Source organism: Macaca mulatta, chromosome 7, assembly GCF_049350105.2.
Source record: "Macaca mulatta isolate MMU2019108-1 chromosome 7, T2T-MMU8v2.0, whole genome shotgun sequence".
Classification (NCBI taxonomy): domain Eukaryota; kingdom Metazoa; phylum Chordata; class Mammalia; order Primates; family Cercopithecidae; genus Macaca; species Macaca mulatta.
In genome coordinates, this window is record NC_133412.1 from 149,140,591 (window position 1) to 149,159,636 (window position 19,046).

The following is a 19,046-nucleotide window of genomic DNA, read 5'->3' on the forward strand; positions in this document are numbered from 1 at the left end:
CCTTCAGTCACTTCGTGTTGGTTATTTGAACTCGATAGTGGTAGAAACTGGCCAACAACACAAAGTTGGGGCTGTCATTTGTTTTACCATAGAGAGCCTGTTAAACATTTTCTAGCACATCACTGGTCACAGTCATCATTCCCCTGCATCCCCACCCCAGTGCAGCAGAATGAAATAGAAAAATACCAGGGTCTACCTACAGTAAAAGTAAGTGTAAGTATTATGGGAATTTTATTTAAGTCATAAAGATGGTTGTGCGTTCAGTGACAGTGTAAGATGTATTTTTTACTGTGCATTGCAATCAGAAAAAAAGTTTGGAAGTCACTGTTGGTCACTGGTCTAGAGTCCCTTCATTTCATTTCATTTCATTTATTTTTTTAGACAGCTTTACTCTGTCATTCAGGCTGGAGTGCAGTGGCATGATGATAGCTCACTGCAGCCTCATACTCCGGGGCTCAAGCAATCCTCCTGCCTCAGCCCCTGAGTGGCTGGAACCACAGGTGTGCACCACCACATCCAGCTAATTAGTTTATTTTATTTTTAGTAGAGATAAGTTATCTCTATGTTGCCCAGGCTGGTTTCGAACTCCTTGGGCTCAAGCGATCCTCCTGCCTCAGTCTCCCAAAATGCTGGCATTATAGGTATGAGCCACTATGCCCAGCTGCATCATTTACTTCTTACCTTCCTGAGCACTAACTGAAAGTGCTGTTCTCCTAATCTTCAGGTAGAGAACTGGTATCCAGCACCCTCTTTGACTCATTAATGCTACATCTGCTAGAGGAGGAATGAGGCTGAATTTTTATCTGACTAGAAGCTATTCTAGAAGAGATGAAATCCACCCCCCCCCCACATCAATCTGTCTTTTAAACTCAAAGCTATATAAAAATCCATTCTAATGCCCCACCAAAGATTTTCTCCAGTGAGCAGAAAGCAAAAATCATTATCCTTAAATCCCAGAGGTTTGAGGCTTGTGAATAGCATAAATCAGTTTATAGCTCGTAGCATTGTTTTACTCTACCACTCTTCATTACCAGAGCTCCCTATAAAAAAATTAAGTCTTTTTAAGAAAGTAAAGAAACTCTTCATAAAATAAGTCACTCTCCTTTTAATAATTCAGTCATTTTTTTATAAATCTAGGTTTTATATGTTTATATAAAAATTCACCAGATATACTCAAGTAGGTTATGCTTCGAAACTAGCATGGTAGATACATCATAGAATTAGATCCCAAGAACTTTGATTTTAATCAGCCTTAAAATTTTTAAATTTTCATAAAAGGTTGGTTACTAAGTATTCTTATGCCAAAAAACCTCTGTCAAACATGTTAATCCGTCTTCCCTTAGGATACTTGCTATCTAAATGTAGTTGTGAAAAGAAACACTTTTCACTGAATGACATTTGAAAGTCATTCAGAGATTTATATCTCTGTATTCCATGATAAAATGTTATCATGCCCATCTGATGGGTTTATTGTAATAAAAAGATCCAGAATAAGGGGAACATGGTTTTTTACAGATTTTGTAAGAGTTAAATATATCTTCAGAAATGAGTTATGTGCATTTTTCTTAGAAGAATTAGGCTTGTTGTATTAATGACTATAATTCCTTATAGTAGAATTCCTTAAAATACCTTTTTATTAAAATTACTCAACACTCATTTGCGAATAGAAAGGAAATCTTCCCCCATGGATGGAAACTCGAGCTCTTGTTGGTTTTAGCATCTGAACTGAACCAGATGCCTGCACTGCTCATGAGAAATTAAAAAGGATTTCTGGGAGGGCATGAGGGCTTGGTGGTGCTGCTGTAGTCAGCAGCTCCCCAGTCCCATGTGGCTGCATTGCAGAGTTCCTTGGGCTGTCTTTGCTCTGAACAAACCCCTTGCAGCTGTGCCCGGCGCCTTTGTGACACCCAGGCAGGGTTTCATGAAATGGATCTGATGCTCTTGTGCCTGTGTTATTCATTCCTACATACTGGAGCTATGCCCAGGAAGGTGAGGGGCAGCAGGTTGGCGCACACGCCCCAGCTGTCCGTTTCTGCTAATGTCACTCAGGATATAAATAAATTGATTCATTCACTTCCTTTCTTATCAAACCAAAATGTTGCCAGAAGATACTACCAGAGCTGTCCAGATCAGTTGGAAAGGCCTTAGGGACAAATCTAAGAGGTAAACGTCTTTGCATTTAGGTAATATTTTAAATTAAGGTTTTAATTTTATTTTTCTTACTCACTTCAGACCTTGGAGGGAGAAAAATAACTTTGGTTATATATTCATAACATTTGAGGTCTGGGCCTTCTTTATTTGCCCCATTTTCCAGATGGTAATTTTTTCTTTTTACTGTATTTTTTTCTTTTTTCTGTTTTTTTTTTTTTTTTTTTTAGAGACAGGGTCTTGCTATGTTGCCCAGACTGGTTTTGAATCCTGAACTCCTGGGCTCACATGATTCTCCCTCCTTAGCCTCCTAAGCTGGGATTATAAGCATGCATCACCACACCTGCCTAGCTTAGGGCCTTCTTTATTGGCAGGGAATTCGTGATGAACTTTTTTTTTTTTAACTGAACTGGAAAAGCTATGAGTCATAGGATCTTATAAAAATGCGGTGGCTCACGCCTGTAATCCCAGCACTTTGAGAGGCTGAGGCGGGAAGATCACGAGGTCAGGAGATTGAGACTATCCTAACACGGTGAAACCCACCTCTACTAAAAATACAAAAAAATTAGCCAGGCATGGTGGCAGGGGCCTATAGTCCCAGCTACTCGGGAGGCTGAGTCAGGAGAATGGCGTGAACCAGGGAGGCGGAGCTTGCAGTGAGCCGAGATCATGCCTCTGCACTCCAGCCTGGGAGACATGGCGAGACTCTGTCTCAAAAAAAAAAAAAAAAAATGCGTATCCCTTACCTTCAGACAGCTGATGGGTGGTAGAAGCACTGGCCTGGAAGTACAGATTGCCACTTACCACATCAGGCCTTTTGTTGTTTGTAGAAGCCTACTTTGTATTGTTAGTTGGAAGTCTTTTGCCACCCATAAAATGCTGGGTGCCCTGGGTCATGTGAAAATTTGTAAGATGTTGTCTCAGCACTTAAGAGTCTAGCAGTGAAAATAAGCAATATATGCAAGACAAAGTCCCTCTCCATGTCCCTCCAAACAATAAAAGAAACAATGATTTAGATAGTTTAGGAGAGTCTATCCACCATTCCTCTCAGGTAACTTATGCTTCCAAATCAGCATGAGATGTGAATCTGCTCTTGGCTTCAACGGTTCATTCCTAGGTGATTCTCATAGTGCAGTTTACCTTGGCAAATGTTGATCACGATGTCTAAAAATGTTTGCGTTCTCTATGGGCCTAAACATAAGCCACTCATATTAGTTAGGTGCTAACGAAAGAACAGAAGGATGGAAGAATAAGTGTGTTTGTTGGACTCCCTGATAGTTGCCAAACTGACATGATGTATTTTACAGGTGCTTTAAGACTTTTTAGGGTAGTTCTGAATATATTTTATGTTTGTGTTGCTTGTTGACTTTAGGACTAACATAATAAGATATAACTTCATTTATTTCATAAATGCCAAGTGAGTGTATAAAGACAGTATTATCTGTAGACATTTGGCCAAAAAAAAGACAGAATTTCCAGGCCAAACCATTAAAGCAAAAATAAAGATAGATTAGCTTCAGTGGCTAGTATTTCAAAGTCCCACGAACAAAGGGGGTGTGGGGGATGTTGGGGAAAAGCTGGGCTATAGTCGTGGTCATAGAGGCAGTGAGGGGCAAATGCAGTAACATCGTTCTGTATACCTCTCCTGCTCTTATGACCCCATCACTGGATCACCAGGCAGGAGTGAGGATTGAAGTAGCTCTGTACCAGAATTATGGCAGCATGTAAGGGACAATAGGTAAATCTTAAGGTGACGAGCCTAGTAGGAGACCCTTCACGTAAAGATGGGACCCCGGGGTGCCAGCTCTAGTCTCCATGTGTAAGTCAACTAAAAATAAACCCTACCTCTCATCCACCCTTCAGCCCCTCAGGCATTGAAAGAAAATTGCCTATCTGGAAACTTGGTGCTAAGTGGAGTGGAGAAGGGAATCTCCCCTGGTAATTTATAACCACAGGCTGAACCCCTTGTTCACATTCTGGAGGTGGCCTGAAAAACTTCAGACTGAGAGTTCAAGGTGGTCCTAAGGCACCTAGCAGAATCAAATGCAGATTTTATCTGGAGGAATCCTCCTCCAACCCAAACCTCAAATAATTCTCACAGGTAAAGTTTTATGAGATCGGAGTTTAAAATCACAAAACAAAGAAACGTGGCACCCTGAGCAAAGCCAGCAAAGTAATAGATAACAGTGTTAGACTAAGATATTGAAATTGCCAAATCCTGCAAAATAAATTTTCTCTCATGTTTAGAGAAATTAAAAGAGAGAGTAAACCAAGAGATTAAAGTTATGACCAAGCAGATTTGAAATAGAACTAAGTAGCTCTTTTGGAATTGAAAAATAATAATAATTAAAGTTTAAAAATCAGTGGAGGGGCTTACCTGCAGATTTGACCCAGTTCACTGAAGAGAGATTTAATGAACTCAAAGATGTATTTAAAGAAGTGATCTGGGCACTTGTCTTTCAAGTTGCCTGCTTGACCGTCTTCCACATGTGCTTTCCTTCCTGCTCTAAAGCTTTTTAATACACTTTCACTCCTGCTCTACAACTTGCCTTGGTCTCTCCTTCTGCCTTATACCCCTCAGTCATATTCTTTCTTCTGAGGAGGCAAGTATTGAGGCTGTAGCAGACCCGTACGGATACGGATTCACTGCTACTAACGTATTTTGGTGCCCTGTGACTTGGATACCTTCCGCCAGTAACATACTTTGCTGTGTGACTCAAATACATTCCCTACTTGCCGTCAAGCTTCAGATGATCCTCAGTGAGGGATACCATCTTCTCAATATTCAGGAGTCACCCTTCTACAAAGGACCCCTAGACTGCCCATCAGTGGAACAAACAAAGGCACAGTCTTCCCCCTGTCTCCCTTGAGCCTGGCTGGATCCCACTTTCACCAATCCACGGAGCTACCCTGCCCTGACAGCTAGCAACAGGCCAAAACCCACAGAACAGCCAACTACCACCTCTCTGTCAGTGGAAAGCAGTTACAGAAGACTGACCTTCATCCATTTTCCCCAAAGAATTGGGATCTTGGACTCTTGAGTGGGGAAAGGTTACAGTAGGTAGTCGGACATGAGCAGGGCAAGAAAGGGCTCCAGCCCCACCCCTCCCACCGAAATCAGGAATGTCAGGTGACCATCAGGTGATGATTAGGCAGTTGTTAACTGTCTCTCTAAAATAATAATCAGTTGCAGTCAGCACCAGGGAAAGGCGGTCTCCTTATAGAGAGGAAGAACCTGAAACTGGTGATTAGTAGCTTTCTGGTAAGATCTCAGGAGTTGGGGGAGTGGGCTTGAGCATGTGCACTAAGACGCAAAATGGTAGCCTTTAACTGACATATGACCTCCTAAGGACATTCAGCTGGTAAGGGAAGAACACCTCAAGTGTGCATGTGTACAACTCCAGTAAACACACTGCGCATGCTCACCTCCCAAGTGCTAGCAGACAACTGCATCTGCATATGTGGACAGCCCACTCCAGGGGAAAAACCAGGGGAGAAGAGATGCAAGATGCCAGAAGTATGCCAGCATATAAAACCCCAAGTCAAAAGGTCAAACCTCATACTTGATCTCTCAAGTCACCTGCTTGACTCTCTTCCAAGTGTACTTTCCTTCTTTTTGTTCCTACTCTAAAGCTTTTATATATATATGATAATATTTATTACATATAATATATAATTGTATAATGTATATATTTTATAATATATATAATTTTTTGTTTTTTTGAGACGGAGTCTCACTCTGTCACCAGGCTGGAGTACAGTGGCACGATCTTGGCTCACTGCAACCTCTGCCCCCTAGGCTCAAGTGATTCTCCTGTCTCAGCCTCATGAGTAGCTGGGACTACAGGCGCATGCCACCACGCCCAGCTAATTTTTATATTTTTAGTAGAGACAGGGTTCCACCATGTTGGCCAGGATGATCTCGATCTCTTGACCTCATGATCTACCTGCCTCAGCCAAAGTGCTGGGATTACAGACATGAGCCACTGCACCTGGCCTTCTCAAGTTTTTTAATAAACATTCGCTTCTGCTCAAAAAAAAAATAAAAAATTGAAAAATGATCGGGAATGCAGCACAGAAAGAAAGAGGTGGAAAGCCAATTGAGAAGGCCTAGTAAATATCTAATTGGAGCTCTGGAAAGAAAAAATGGAAAGGGACAATATTTGAAGAGATAATGGCTGAAAATTTTCCAGAACTAGTGAAAGATACACATATTGCAGTGATTCACAAGAAATCCACACCTAGCCACATCATACTTTAGAGCAATAAGGTCAAAAGATGTTAAAGCACCTGGAGGGAGTGGAAGGATTACCAGAGCAATTCCAGTCTGATTGACAGTTAACTTCTCAGCAGCAAAGATGGAAACAAAAATACCGTGTAATGTTGCCACTGAGGAAAGGAAATACTTACTAAACCATAGATGTATTCTTTTTTTTTTTTTTTTTTTTTTTTTTTTTTTTTTTTTTTTTGAGACGGAGTCTCGCTCTGTCGCCCAGCCCAGGCTGGAGTGCAGTGGCGCGATCTCGGCTCACTGCAAGCTCCGCCTCCCGGGTTCACGCCATTCTCCTGCCTCAGCCTCCCGAGTAGCTGGGACTACAGGCACCCACAACCGCGCCCGGCTAATTTTTTGTAATTTTTAGTAGAGACGGGGTTTCACCGTGGTCTCGATCTCCTGACCTTGTGATCCGCCCGCCTCAGCCTCCCAAAGTGCTGGGATTACAGGCGTGAGCCACCGCGCCCGGCCCCATAGATGTATTCTAAGCAAAAATATCTTTCATGAATGAGGATGAAACACATTTTCCAACACATAACACCCAAAAGAGTTTGTCACTAGTAGACCTTTGCCAAGGAGTCTAAAGAATGTATTTCAGACAGAGGAAGGTATTATAATACCAGAAGAAAGGCCTGAAATGCAGGAGGAATTGGGGACAACATAATGAGCAACAAAATGATGATAATGTTCTTGTGAGGTTAAAAAGAAAATGAAAATATCCAAACCACCATATTATGTAAATCAAGGAGAGCAGATGGTTCAAAATTAAAGTCATCTAAGTTCATACTGTACAGTGAAAAGTTAAGGTTATTGATGAATGTTAGCTTTACATAGTTAACATATACAATTGTTAAATGAATAAAGTATTTAAAAAAAATAAAAAACTTCCAAAGTAGCAGAGAGAAAGTGGAATGAGATAAATCCACAAAGGAGAAAATGAAACATGGAAGAGGTAAAACAAATAGAAAGCACAGATTAAAACAGTACAAACAAATAAAAGCATTGGTCCTTTCCAAAATGTGAGTCGATTCAATGTTCCAGTGAAAGTCAAAGACTGATTCATGAATGCAACAAATATGGACCAAACATCTTCTGTGTGTTCAGCACTATTCTAGGCACTAGGCACAAGCCGTAGAGCAGTGAGCAAAACAGCCAAAAATCCCCAATAGGAGAGACAAACAACAGACCAAATAAGTAACACAAACAGTACATGAGATAGTGGGAAATGTTCTAGAGAGGAAAAAAAGAAAAAGCAGTGAAAGAAGGTAGAGAATGGGGAGGTAGTCAGAGAACATGGCCTTTGCAGTAAGAACTCAAGAAGAGGGAATAAGCCGGCAGATATGGATAGAAGGGAATTCCAGGTGGAGGGAACAGTGGGAGCACAAGCCTGGAGGGAGGGATGTGGCTGCTGTGATTGGGAAATTCAAGTGGAGCTGTCGTGTTGCATGAGAGAGCAGAGAAGAGTGAGAACAGATGAGGCTGAGAGATGACAAGGGGCCAGATCATGCAGGCCCTGGGGGCCAAGGAGAGGACTTGCACTTGTCTTCTGAGTGTAGTGGTAGCCATCAACGGGTTCTGAGCAGAGGATTTCACAGGATGGCTGTGGCTGCTACATCAGGCAGGGACAAGGTGGGAGCAGTGGAGGGAAGGGAAAATGGCCAACCAGAAATAGTTATATTGTCAGCCTGGAATTTTCTAAAAATCTACTTTTAGGCTATTAAAACAAGAAAATCTTAAACATAGGCATATAGAAAGGATGAAAGAAAAAGGTTGGAAAAAGATATATTGGGGAAATACCAACCAAAAGAAAGCTGATGTACCTGTATTGGGTGCATATATATTTAGGATAGTTAGCTCTTCCTGCTGAATTGATCCCTTTACCATTATGTAATGGCCATACGCAAATCAATAAACGTAATCCAGCATATAAACAGAACCAAAGACAAAAACCACATGATTATCTCAATAGATGCAGAAAAGGCCTTTGACAAAATTCAACAGCCCTTCATGCTAAAAACTCTCAATAAATTCGGTATTGATGGAATGTATCTCAAAATAATAAGAGCTATTTATGACAAACCCACAGCCAATATCATACTGAATGGGCAAAAACTGGAAGCATTCCCTTTGAATTCTAGCACAAGACAGGGATGCCCTCTCTCACCACTCCAATTCAACATAGTTATGGAAGTTCTGGCTAGGGCAATCAGGCAAGAGAAAGAAATAAAGGGTATTCAGTTAGGAAAAGAAGAAGTCAAATTGTCCCTGTTTGCAGATGACATGATTGTATAGTTAGAAAACCCCATTGTCTCAGCCCAGAATCTCCTTAAGCTGATAAGAAACTTCAGCAAAGTCTCAGGATACAAAATCAGTGTGCAAAAATCACAAGCATTCTTATACACCAACAACAGACAAACAGAGAGCCAAATCATGAATGAACTCCCATTCACAATAGCTTCAAAGAGAATAAAATACCTAGGAATCCAACTTACAAGGGATGTAAAGGACCTCTTCAAGGAGAACTACAAACCACTGCTCAGTGAAATAAAAGAGGACACAAACAAATGGAAGAACATACCATGCTCATGGATAGGAAGAATCAATATTGTGAAAATGGCCATACTGCCCAAGGTAATTTATAGATTCAATGCCATCCCCATTAAGCTACCAATGACTTTCTTCACAGAATTGGAAAAAACTGCTTTAAAGTTCATGTGGAACCAAAAAAGACCCTGCATTGCCAAGACAATCCTAAGCCAAAAGAACAAAGCTGGAGGCATCATGCTACCTGACTTCAAACTATACTACAAGGCTACAGTAACCAAAACAGCATGGTACTGGTACCAAAACAGAAATATAGACCAATGGAACAGAACAGAGCCCTCAGAAATAATACCACACATCTACAGCCATCTGATCTTTGACAAACCTGACAAAAACGAGAAATGGGGAAAGGATTCCCTATTTAATAAATGGCGCTGGGAAAATTGGCTAGCCATAAGTAGAAAACTGAAACTGGATCCCTTCCTTACTCCTTACACGAAAGTTAATTCAAGATGGATTAGAGACTTAAATGTTAGATCTAAAACCATAAAAACCCTAGAAGAAAACCTAGGTAATACCATTCATGACATAGGCATGGGCAAGGACTTCATATCTAAAACACCAAAAGCAATGGCAACAAAAGCCAAAATTGACAAATGGGATCTAATTAAACTAAAGAGCTTCTGCACAGTAAAAGAAACTACCATCAGAGTGAACAGGCAACCTACAGAATGGGAGAAAATTTTTGCAGTCTACTCATCTGACAAAGGGCTAATACCCAGAACCTATAAAGAACTCAATCAAATTTACAAGAAAAAAACAACCCCATCAAAAAGTGGGCAAAGGATATGAACAACACTTCTCAAAAGAAGACATGCATACAGCCAACAGACACATGAAAAAATGCTCATCGTCACTCACCGTCAGAGAAATGCAAATCAAAACCACGATGAGATACCATCTCACACCAGTTAGAATGGCAATCATTAAAAAGTCAAGAAACAACAGGTGCTGGAGAGGATGTGAAGAAATAGGAACACTTTTACACTGTTGGTGGGACTGTAAACTAGTTCAACCATTGTGGAAGACAGTGTGGCGATTCCTCAAGGATCTAGAACTAGAAATACCATTTGACCCAGCCATCCCATTACTGGGGATATACCCAAAGGATTTTAAGTCATGCTGCTATAAAGACACATGCACACGTATGTTTATTGCGGCACTATTCACAATAGCAAAGACTTGGAACCAACCCAAATGTCCATCAGTGACAGACTGAAATGTGGTACATATGCACCATGGAATACTATGCAGCCATAAAAAAGGATGAGTTCGTGTCGTTTGTAGGGACATGGATGCAGCTGGAAACCATCATTCTCAGCAAACTATCACAACAACAGAAAACCAAGTACCGCATGTTCTCACTCATAGGTGGGAACTGAACAATGAGATCACTTGGACACAGGAAGGGGATCATCACACACCAGGTCCTATTGTGGGAGGAGGAAGGAGGGATAGCATTAGGAGATATACCTAATGTAAATGATGCAGCACACCAACATGGCACATGTGTACATATGTAACAAACATACACGTTGTGCACATGTACCCTGGAACTTAAAGTATAATAAAAAAAAAAAAAAAGAAAGCTGATGTAGCTATATTTATCAGACAAAATAGATTTTCAGGCAAAAAGCATAACAAAAAATAAAGAGGGTCACTACATTATGGCTAAAGGTTCACCAAGAAAGTGCTCAACCTTTTCTTATTAACTTACTTTAGTATATTTAATTTTTTTTATTTAATAAATACATATGTATGAAAAGTACATTGGGCAAAAAATTAACAGAACCATAAGAAAAATAGGTAAATCTAGCTTTATATTGGAAGGTTTTAATCTAACTCAGTAATTGCTAGATTGAGCAGTCTGATAATAAGTAATGTTTCTGATAATAAGAAAATTTAAGAGGCTATGCATAGTGGTTCACACCCATAAACCTAGCACTTTGGGAGGCTGAGGCAGGAAGATCACTTGAGCCCAGGAGTTTGAGGCCAGCCTGGGCAACAAAGTGAGATCCTGTCTCTCCAAAATAATTGAAAAATTAGCTGGGCATGGTGGTGTGTGCCTGTGGTCCCAGCCACATGGGAGGCTGAGGCATGGGGCTCACTTGAGCCCAGGAGATTTAGGCTGCAGTGAGCTGTGTTCATGCCACTGCACTCCAGCCTGGGCAACAGAGAAAAACAAAATGGAAATTTTGTCTACATCATTAACAGGCTTGATCTCATAGGCATGTATAGAACATCACACTAAATAACTGCATAATGCACATTCTTTGCAAGCTTCTATGGGGGAGTTGCAGAAACTATGTAGTAGGCCTTAAATCACATTTCAAACACTATGTTCCTTGACCACCATGCAATAACAAAAAGATACTGGAAAAATCCTCGTATTTTTGGAAATTAAGAAAAGAGTTAACTAATTTAAAGATCGTAATTGGTGGGGCACAGTGGTTCACACCTTTGGAAGGCCAAGGCGGGTAGATCGCCTGAGGTCAGGAGTTTGAGACCAGCCTGGCCAACATGCTAAAACCGTGTCTCTACTAAAAATACAAAAATTAGCCAGGTGTGGTAGTGGGCACCTGTAATCCTAGCTACTCGGGAGGCTAAGGCAGAAGAATGGCTTGAACCTGAGAGGTGGAGGTTGCAGTGAGCTGAGATTGCGCCATTGCACTCCAGCCTGGGTGACAAGAGTGAAATTCCATCTCAAAAAAAAATAAGAATAATAGTAATAGTTTTAAAATGTTGTTTAATATAAAAAATTAAGAAATATAGATAAAGTAATACCTAAAGGAAAATTTATGATTGCAGTGAGAGAAGAGGAGGAGCTGAAAGTTAATGTGCCAAGTATCTGGTTTAAGTAGTTAAAAAAAAAGAAAAACAAAATAAGTCAAAAGAAAGTAAAAACAAAAAATGGTAATAAAGATCTAGAGGAAAATAAACATACAGTTGAGAGGAATGAGTTAGAGACATTATTATACATGCTTCGGAGATTAAACAGATTGCAGGAAGATATTGTGAATAACTTTATGATGATATGCTGATATATTTTTAGAACTTTGGTGAGATGAATACAATTTTAATATTTAACTTACAAATATTTACTCAAGGAGAAATACAAAATCCAAACATTCCTTTAATTATTATGGAAATTGAATCAAGAACAAAAATCTTCCCACAAATTAATTACTAGGCTTTTATGTTTTACTGGTGAGTCCTACCAAACATTCAAGGAACAAATATTTCAGTCTACAAACTATTCCAGAGTATAAGAAAAGAGGGAACACTTTCCAACTCTATTATCTTAATATCAAAACCTGGCAAGGACAGTCTACAGAAAACGTTTTAAAATTGCAAGACATTCTTAATTGTGGATAAAAATGCAAAAATTCAGGCCAGGGACAGTGGCTCATGCCTGTAATCCCAGCACTTTGGGAGGCTGAGCCAGGTGGATCATTTGAAGTCAAAAGTTCAAGACCAGCCTGGCCAACATGGTGAATCTCGTCTCTACTAAAAATACAAAAATTAGCCCGGCATGGTGGTGGGTGACTGTAATCCCAGCTACTTGGGAGACTGAGACTCTCTAAGAGAAACGCTTGAACCTGGGAGGTGGAGTTTGCAGTGAGCCGAGATCACACTTCCGTACTCCAGCCTGGGTGACAGAATGAGACTCTGTCTCAAAAAAAAAAAAAAAAAAAAAGGCAAAAAATTCCCAATAGAATAATAGCAACTTGAATCTAATAATGTTTAAAAAGTGAATGCATCATGACCAAGTTAGGTTTATCCCAGAGATTCAACAATTGTTCTTTTTGGTGTTTTGTTTTGTTTCGTTTTGTTTTTGAGACAGAGTCTTGCTCTGTCATCCAGGCTGGAGTGCAGTGGTGTCATCTCAGCTCACTGCAACCTCCGCCTCCCAGATTCAAGCAATAATCCTGCCTCAGCCTCCCAAGTAGCTGGGATTACAGGTGCGTACCAGCACACCCAACTAAGTTTTGTATTTTTAGTAGAGACGGGGCTTCACCACGTTAGCCAGGATTGTCTCAATCTTCTGATCTCGTGATCTACCTGCCTTGACCTCCCAAATTGCTGGGATTACAGGCGCGAGCCACTGTGCCTGGCCAACAGTTGTTTAATATTTGGAAATTGACATTAGTCTGAGTGGAGCAAGCGAACTGAGTGGTTGTGTAGTCACATCTCAGAAACTGGTTGCGCTGGCAGCATGGTTGGCCAACTGACTGAAGAGCAGATTGCAGAATTCAAAGAAGCTTTTTCACTATTTGACAAAGATGGTGATGGAACTATAACAACAAAGGAATTGGGAGCTGTAATGACGTCTCTTGGGCAGAATCCCACAGAAGCAGAGTTACAGGACATGATTAGTGAAGTAGATGCCCAATGGTAATGGCACAGTTGACTTCCGTGAATTTCTGACAATGATGGCAAGAAAAATAAAAGACACAGACAGTGAAGAAGAAATTAGAGAAACATTCAGTGTGTTTGAGAAGGATGGCAATGGCTCTATTAGTGCTGCAGAACTTCACCATGTGATGACAAACCTTGGAGAGAAGTTAACAGTTGAAGAAGTTGATGAAATTTTCAGGGAAGCAGATACTGATGGTAACAGTCAAGTAAACTAAGACGACTTTGTACAGATGATGTCAGCAAAGCGAAGACCTTGTACAAAATATGTTAAATTTCTTGTACAAAATTGTTACTTGCCTTTTTTTTGGTCACTTATCTGTGAAAGGTTTCTCCCTACTGCCAAAAAAAAAAATGCATGTATAGTAATTAGGACTTCATAAACATAAATAAATAAAACAATTACAATTTGAAAAGTAAAAATTGACTAAGGTAATTTATTCCAGTAACATATTAAAGGGGGAGAATATGCTTCTTGGATACAGAATTAGCATTTGTATCTTCATGACTTTTTTAAAAGTTCCTAGGATAGAAGGGAATTTTCATTACCTAATAATAAAACATCTCTACAAAATCCAGCAGTAAACATTATAATTTTAATTGGGATTCCTTGGAAGTATTCATTCCCTTAAGATGAGGAGCAAGACAAGGGAGCCCACCGTCACTTCCAGTCAGTGATGTAGTGGGAGGGACATCCTCGCCAGTAAAGTAAACCAAGACAAGGAAATTACATAGGATCAGAAAGGAGGAGGCAGATCTGTCATTATTCTCAGACAACATATTTGATTGTAAACCCAAAAAGAATGTTCAAATAGATTATTGGCTTTATCAGAGAATTTTCCAAAATCAATTGCATTTCTATATTTCTGCACCAACGGGTAGAGCATGTGATTACAGAAAAGGTACACTTTACAGAGCATTAAAGCACATGCCTAGGAATAAATTTAACAAAAGATGTAAGACCTGTGATTAAAATATACACACACACACACACACACACACACACACACCTTATCGAGAGACACTTTAAGAAATTAATGGAGAGGCCTACATGTTCGTGGATTAAAAGTTGCAGTTTGTGGCCTGGTGCAGTGACTCATGCCTGTAATCCACATACTTTGGGAGGCCAAGGGGGATTACCCAAACTCCCGAGGGGTTCAAGACCAGCCTGGGCAACATGGCAAAACCCATCTCTACTAAAAATGCAAAAAATTAGCTGGGCGTAGTGGTGCATGTCTGTAGTCCCAGCTTACTCAGGGGACTGAGGCACGAGAATTGCTTGAACCCAGGAGGTGGAAGTTGCAGTGAGCTGAGATCACACCGCTGTACTCCAGCCTGGACAACAGAGCCAGACTCTGTCTCCAAAAAAAAAAAAAAAAAAAGTTACAGTTTTGTAAAGATGTCAGTTTTCCCTAAAATTGATTTGTATATTTGAGAGAGTATTAGTTGTTTATTTTTGTTTTTTGAAATGTATATGAAAGAGAGAAGAATCCTTATACTCCTATAAAGAATGGGGATGCCAGTAGGGGGCTGTGTGTGACTTGTCTTAACCAGATTACAAGAATTAGCATCAAGCTAACATGCTTGAGAGAGTGTGATATTGACACCAAATAGAGAAACCTAAAACTAGTCTATATATAGGAAATAACTTACGACCAAGATGCATTGCAGTTAGAGGAGGAAAGGATAGACTTCAATAATAACGTTAGGACAATCAGTTATCGTGTAGGAAAAAATGGAATTAGATCTGTGCTTCGAACTGTACACAATTTCAGGTTGCATTAAAGACTTAAATATGAAAAGCAAAAATGTAAATCTTTTAGAATACATTAGAGGACCAGATCATTACAGTCACAGTAACAGGAAAGGGCTTCTCAAATCAAAACCAAAAAGTGCAAACCATAAAGGTAAAAACTGATACATTTGACTTGGTTAAAATTAAGAACTTCTAAGATGCCATGAAGATATTGTGGGAGGTTTTTTTTTTCCCCTTCGTTTCTTATTCATCAGAGATAGATTCTGAAGATAATGTTATCTTGAGTTTGCTTTGAAAATACTCCAGGAAAAAAATGTGAAGAGATGAAACAAATGGTAGGGCGTTGATCATTATCAAAGCTAGATGATGAGAACATGGAAGTGTATTATATTGTTTTATTTTTTTATGTATGTTTGAAATTTTTTATTTTAAAAACCTTTATCAGGGCCGGGTGCATTGACTCACACCTGTAATCCCAGCACTTTGGGTGACCAAGGAGGGAGGATCATATGAGTCCAGGAGTTCCAAACCCACCTGGACAACATAGGGAGGCCTTGTCTCTACAAAAATTTTAAAAATTAACCAAGCCTGGTGGCACATGCCTGAGGTCCCAGCTGCTCAGGAGACTGAGGTGGGAGGATCACTTGAGCCCAGGAGGTCGGGGCTGCAATAAGCTATGATTATGCCACTGCACTCCAGCCTGGACAACAGAGTTAAGACCCTGTCTCAAAAAAAAAAAGAAAGTTGTTTGTTTTTTGTGTGTGTTTTTTAAAATAATCCATCCTGTTTTTATGGTGACTGTCCTGGATTTTCTAGAAGTCTTCTAATATTTTTAAAAAACCGTATCTGGGCCAGGTGTGGTGGCTTGTACCCATAAACCCAGCACTTTGGCAGGCTGAGACAGCAGGCTCACTACTTGAGCCCAGGAGTTTTAGACCAGGCTGGGCAAAATAGGGAGATTCCATTGCTACAAAAAAAATAGAAAAAAAATTAGCTAGGCATGGTGGCACATGCTTGTGGTCCCAGGTACTCAGGAGGCTGAGGCCGGAGGATCGTTTGAGCCCAGGAGGTTGGGGCTGCAAGTAAGCCATGATCATGCCACTGCACTCCAGCTTGGGTGACAGAGCAAGACACTGTCTCGAAAATAAATAAATAAATAAATAAAAATAAATAAATAAATAACCTTTTCTGAAAAGATCACTTGTTAAGTACATGTCGAAATACAATCTAATTTTTTTCCTGAGTAGCACTTATAAATTAATAAATTACAAAACAATCTTCTTTAAAAAATACCAGGCAGGGCACAGTGGCTAACACTTGTAAAGTCAACACTTTGAGAGGCCAAGGTGGGAGGATTTCTTGAGCCTAGGAGCTCCAGACCAGGCTGGGCAACATGGCAAAACTCTGCCTCTGCAAAAAATGTAAAAAGTAGCCCAGGCATGGTGGCACATGCCTGTGGTCCCAGCTACTCAGGAGGCTGAGGTGGGAGGATTGCTTGAGCCCCTGAGGTTGAGGCTGTAGTGAGCCATGATTCTGCCACTGCACTCTAGCCTTGGCAACAAAGCAAAACCCTGTCTCAAAAAGCCATAGAGTGAAGACACAAGTCACAAACTGGGTGAAGATGATTGTAATACATAAAAAGCAAAAAGTTAGTATCCAGATATTTAAGCAAAGAACTTCTAAAATTAAATAAGCAGTTTCTTAGATATGACATCAAAAGCATAAGCAACAAAAGAAGAAAATAGACAAACTGGACATGCTCAAAAATTTAAAATTTCGTGCTTCAAAGGACACTATCAAGGAAGTAAAATAACAATCCATGAAATTGAGAAAATATTTACAAATCACGTATATGACCAGGGACTTGTATCTAAAATACATACAGAGCGCTTACAATTCAATATGACCCAGCCATCCCATTACTGGGTATATATACCCAAAGGATTATAAATCATGCTGCTATAAAGACACATGTACACGTATGTTTATTGCGGCACTATTCACAATAGCAAAGACTTGGAATCAACCCAAATGTCCATCAGTGACAGACTGGATTAAGAAAATGTGGCACATATACACCATGGAATACTATGCAGCCATAAAAAAGGATGAGTTTGTGTCCTTTGTAGGGACACGGATGCAGCTGGAAACCATCATTCTTAGCAAACTATCACAAGAACAGAAAACCAAACACTGCATGTTCTCATTCATAGGTGGGAACTGAACAATGAGATCACTTGGACTTGGGAAGGGGAACATCACACACCGGGGCCTATCATGGGGAGGGGGGAGGGGGGAGGGATTGCATTGGGAGTTATACCTGATGTAAATGACGAGTTGATAGGTGCTGACGAGTTGATGGGTGCAGCACAGCAACATGGCACAAGTATACATATGTAACAAACCTGCACGTTATGCACATGTACCCTAGAACTTAAAGTATAATAATAAAAATAAAATAAAATAAAAATAAAAATAAAAAAATAAAAAAGATGACTCAAGTTTAAAGATGAGCAAAGGAACTGAGCAGATGTTTTGCCAAAGAAGATATACCATGCTAAGAAGCATATAATATGATGCTAAATACCCTTAGACACTGGGGAAATAAAACCACAGTGGTCAGCAGCCACCAGCTTGGAGGATCACTTGAGCCGAACAGTTTGAGACCAGCTAGGGTAACACAACAAGACCCCATCTGTACCAAAAGAAGAAAAAGAAAAAATACAGCAGTGTATCACTTCATGCCCACGAGAATGGCTGTAACGGAAAAGAGACATTGGAAGCTTCATGCACTGTTGGGAGGGATGTAAAATGGTGCGACTGCTTTTGGAAATAGTTTGACGGTTCCTTAAACGGTTTACACAAAGAGTTGCCATATGACCCAGCAATTAATTCCACTTCCGTATCTATACCCAAGAGAAGTGAAAACATAGTTCAAATATTTGTACATCATTGTTTATAGAAGCATTATTAATAATAGCCAAGAGGTAGAAACAACCCTAATGTCCACAGCTGATGAGTGGATAAATGAAATGTGGTCTACACACAATGGAATATTATTCGGCCGTAAAAAAGGAGTAGTGATGCATGCTACAGCATAGATAACCCTTAAAAACATTATGCTAAGTGAAAGAAGCCCGTCACAAACAACCATTGCATGATTCCATTTATATGAAATGTCCAGAATAGGCAAATCTATAGAGACAGAAGGTAGACTAGACTAATGGTTGCCTATAGCTGAGGGATGAGAGATGTAGGGGGTGGTGGCGAAGAGGTATGGGGTTTATTCTTGGGGTCATGAAAATGTTCTAAGATTGACTGTGATGATGGACGCACAACTCTGAATATAATATACTAAAAACTGTTGAGTTGTACATGTTAAAGGAATGAATTGTACAATATGTGAATTATATCTCAAAACTGTTTTTTTAAAAAATCAATAACAATTCAATAGGAAAATAAGCAAAAGTCTTATCCACACATTTCATATAAGAAGAAACATGTATACACAATAGATACTTGAAAGGTGCTCAACCTCATTTCTAATCAGGAAAATGCTAATTAAGCCACAGTGGAATAGCATTGAATACTCACGATTCACAGAAATTGTAAACTGAGGCAATACTGCTTCTCCACATGTAGAGATGTGGAGAAGTGGGGATGCTCATGCACTGCCAGAGGGAGTGTAAATTGTATAATCACTTCGGAAAACATGATGGCATTAGAGAGTTGAAGATGCAAGTGTTTATGGCCCAGCAGTTCCCCTCCTAAGTGTATACCCAAAGAAATTCTACCAGTAGTATACTGACATCGCATATGTAATCACAGGAGCGTGACAAAATTCAAAGC

The 19,046-nt window shown here is 39.9% G+C and overlaps 1 protein-coding gene and 1 pseudogene across 50 annotated transcripts in view; both read left to right on the plus strand.

The window, feature by feature from the left end:
* The window catches only part of TTLL5 (tubulin tyrosine ligase like 5), a 290,959-nt gene that overhangs the window by 270,018 nt on the left and 1,895 nt on the right, over positions 1-19,046 (plus strand). The gene's annotated exons all lie outside the window — the stretch shown is intronic.
* Positions 13,115-13,935, plus strand: LOC106999494 (calmodulin-alpha pseudogene; annotated as a pseudogene).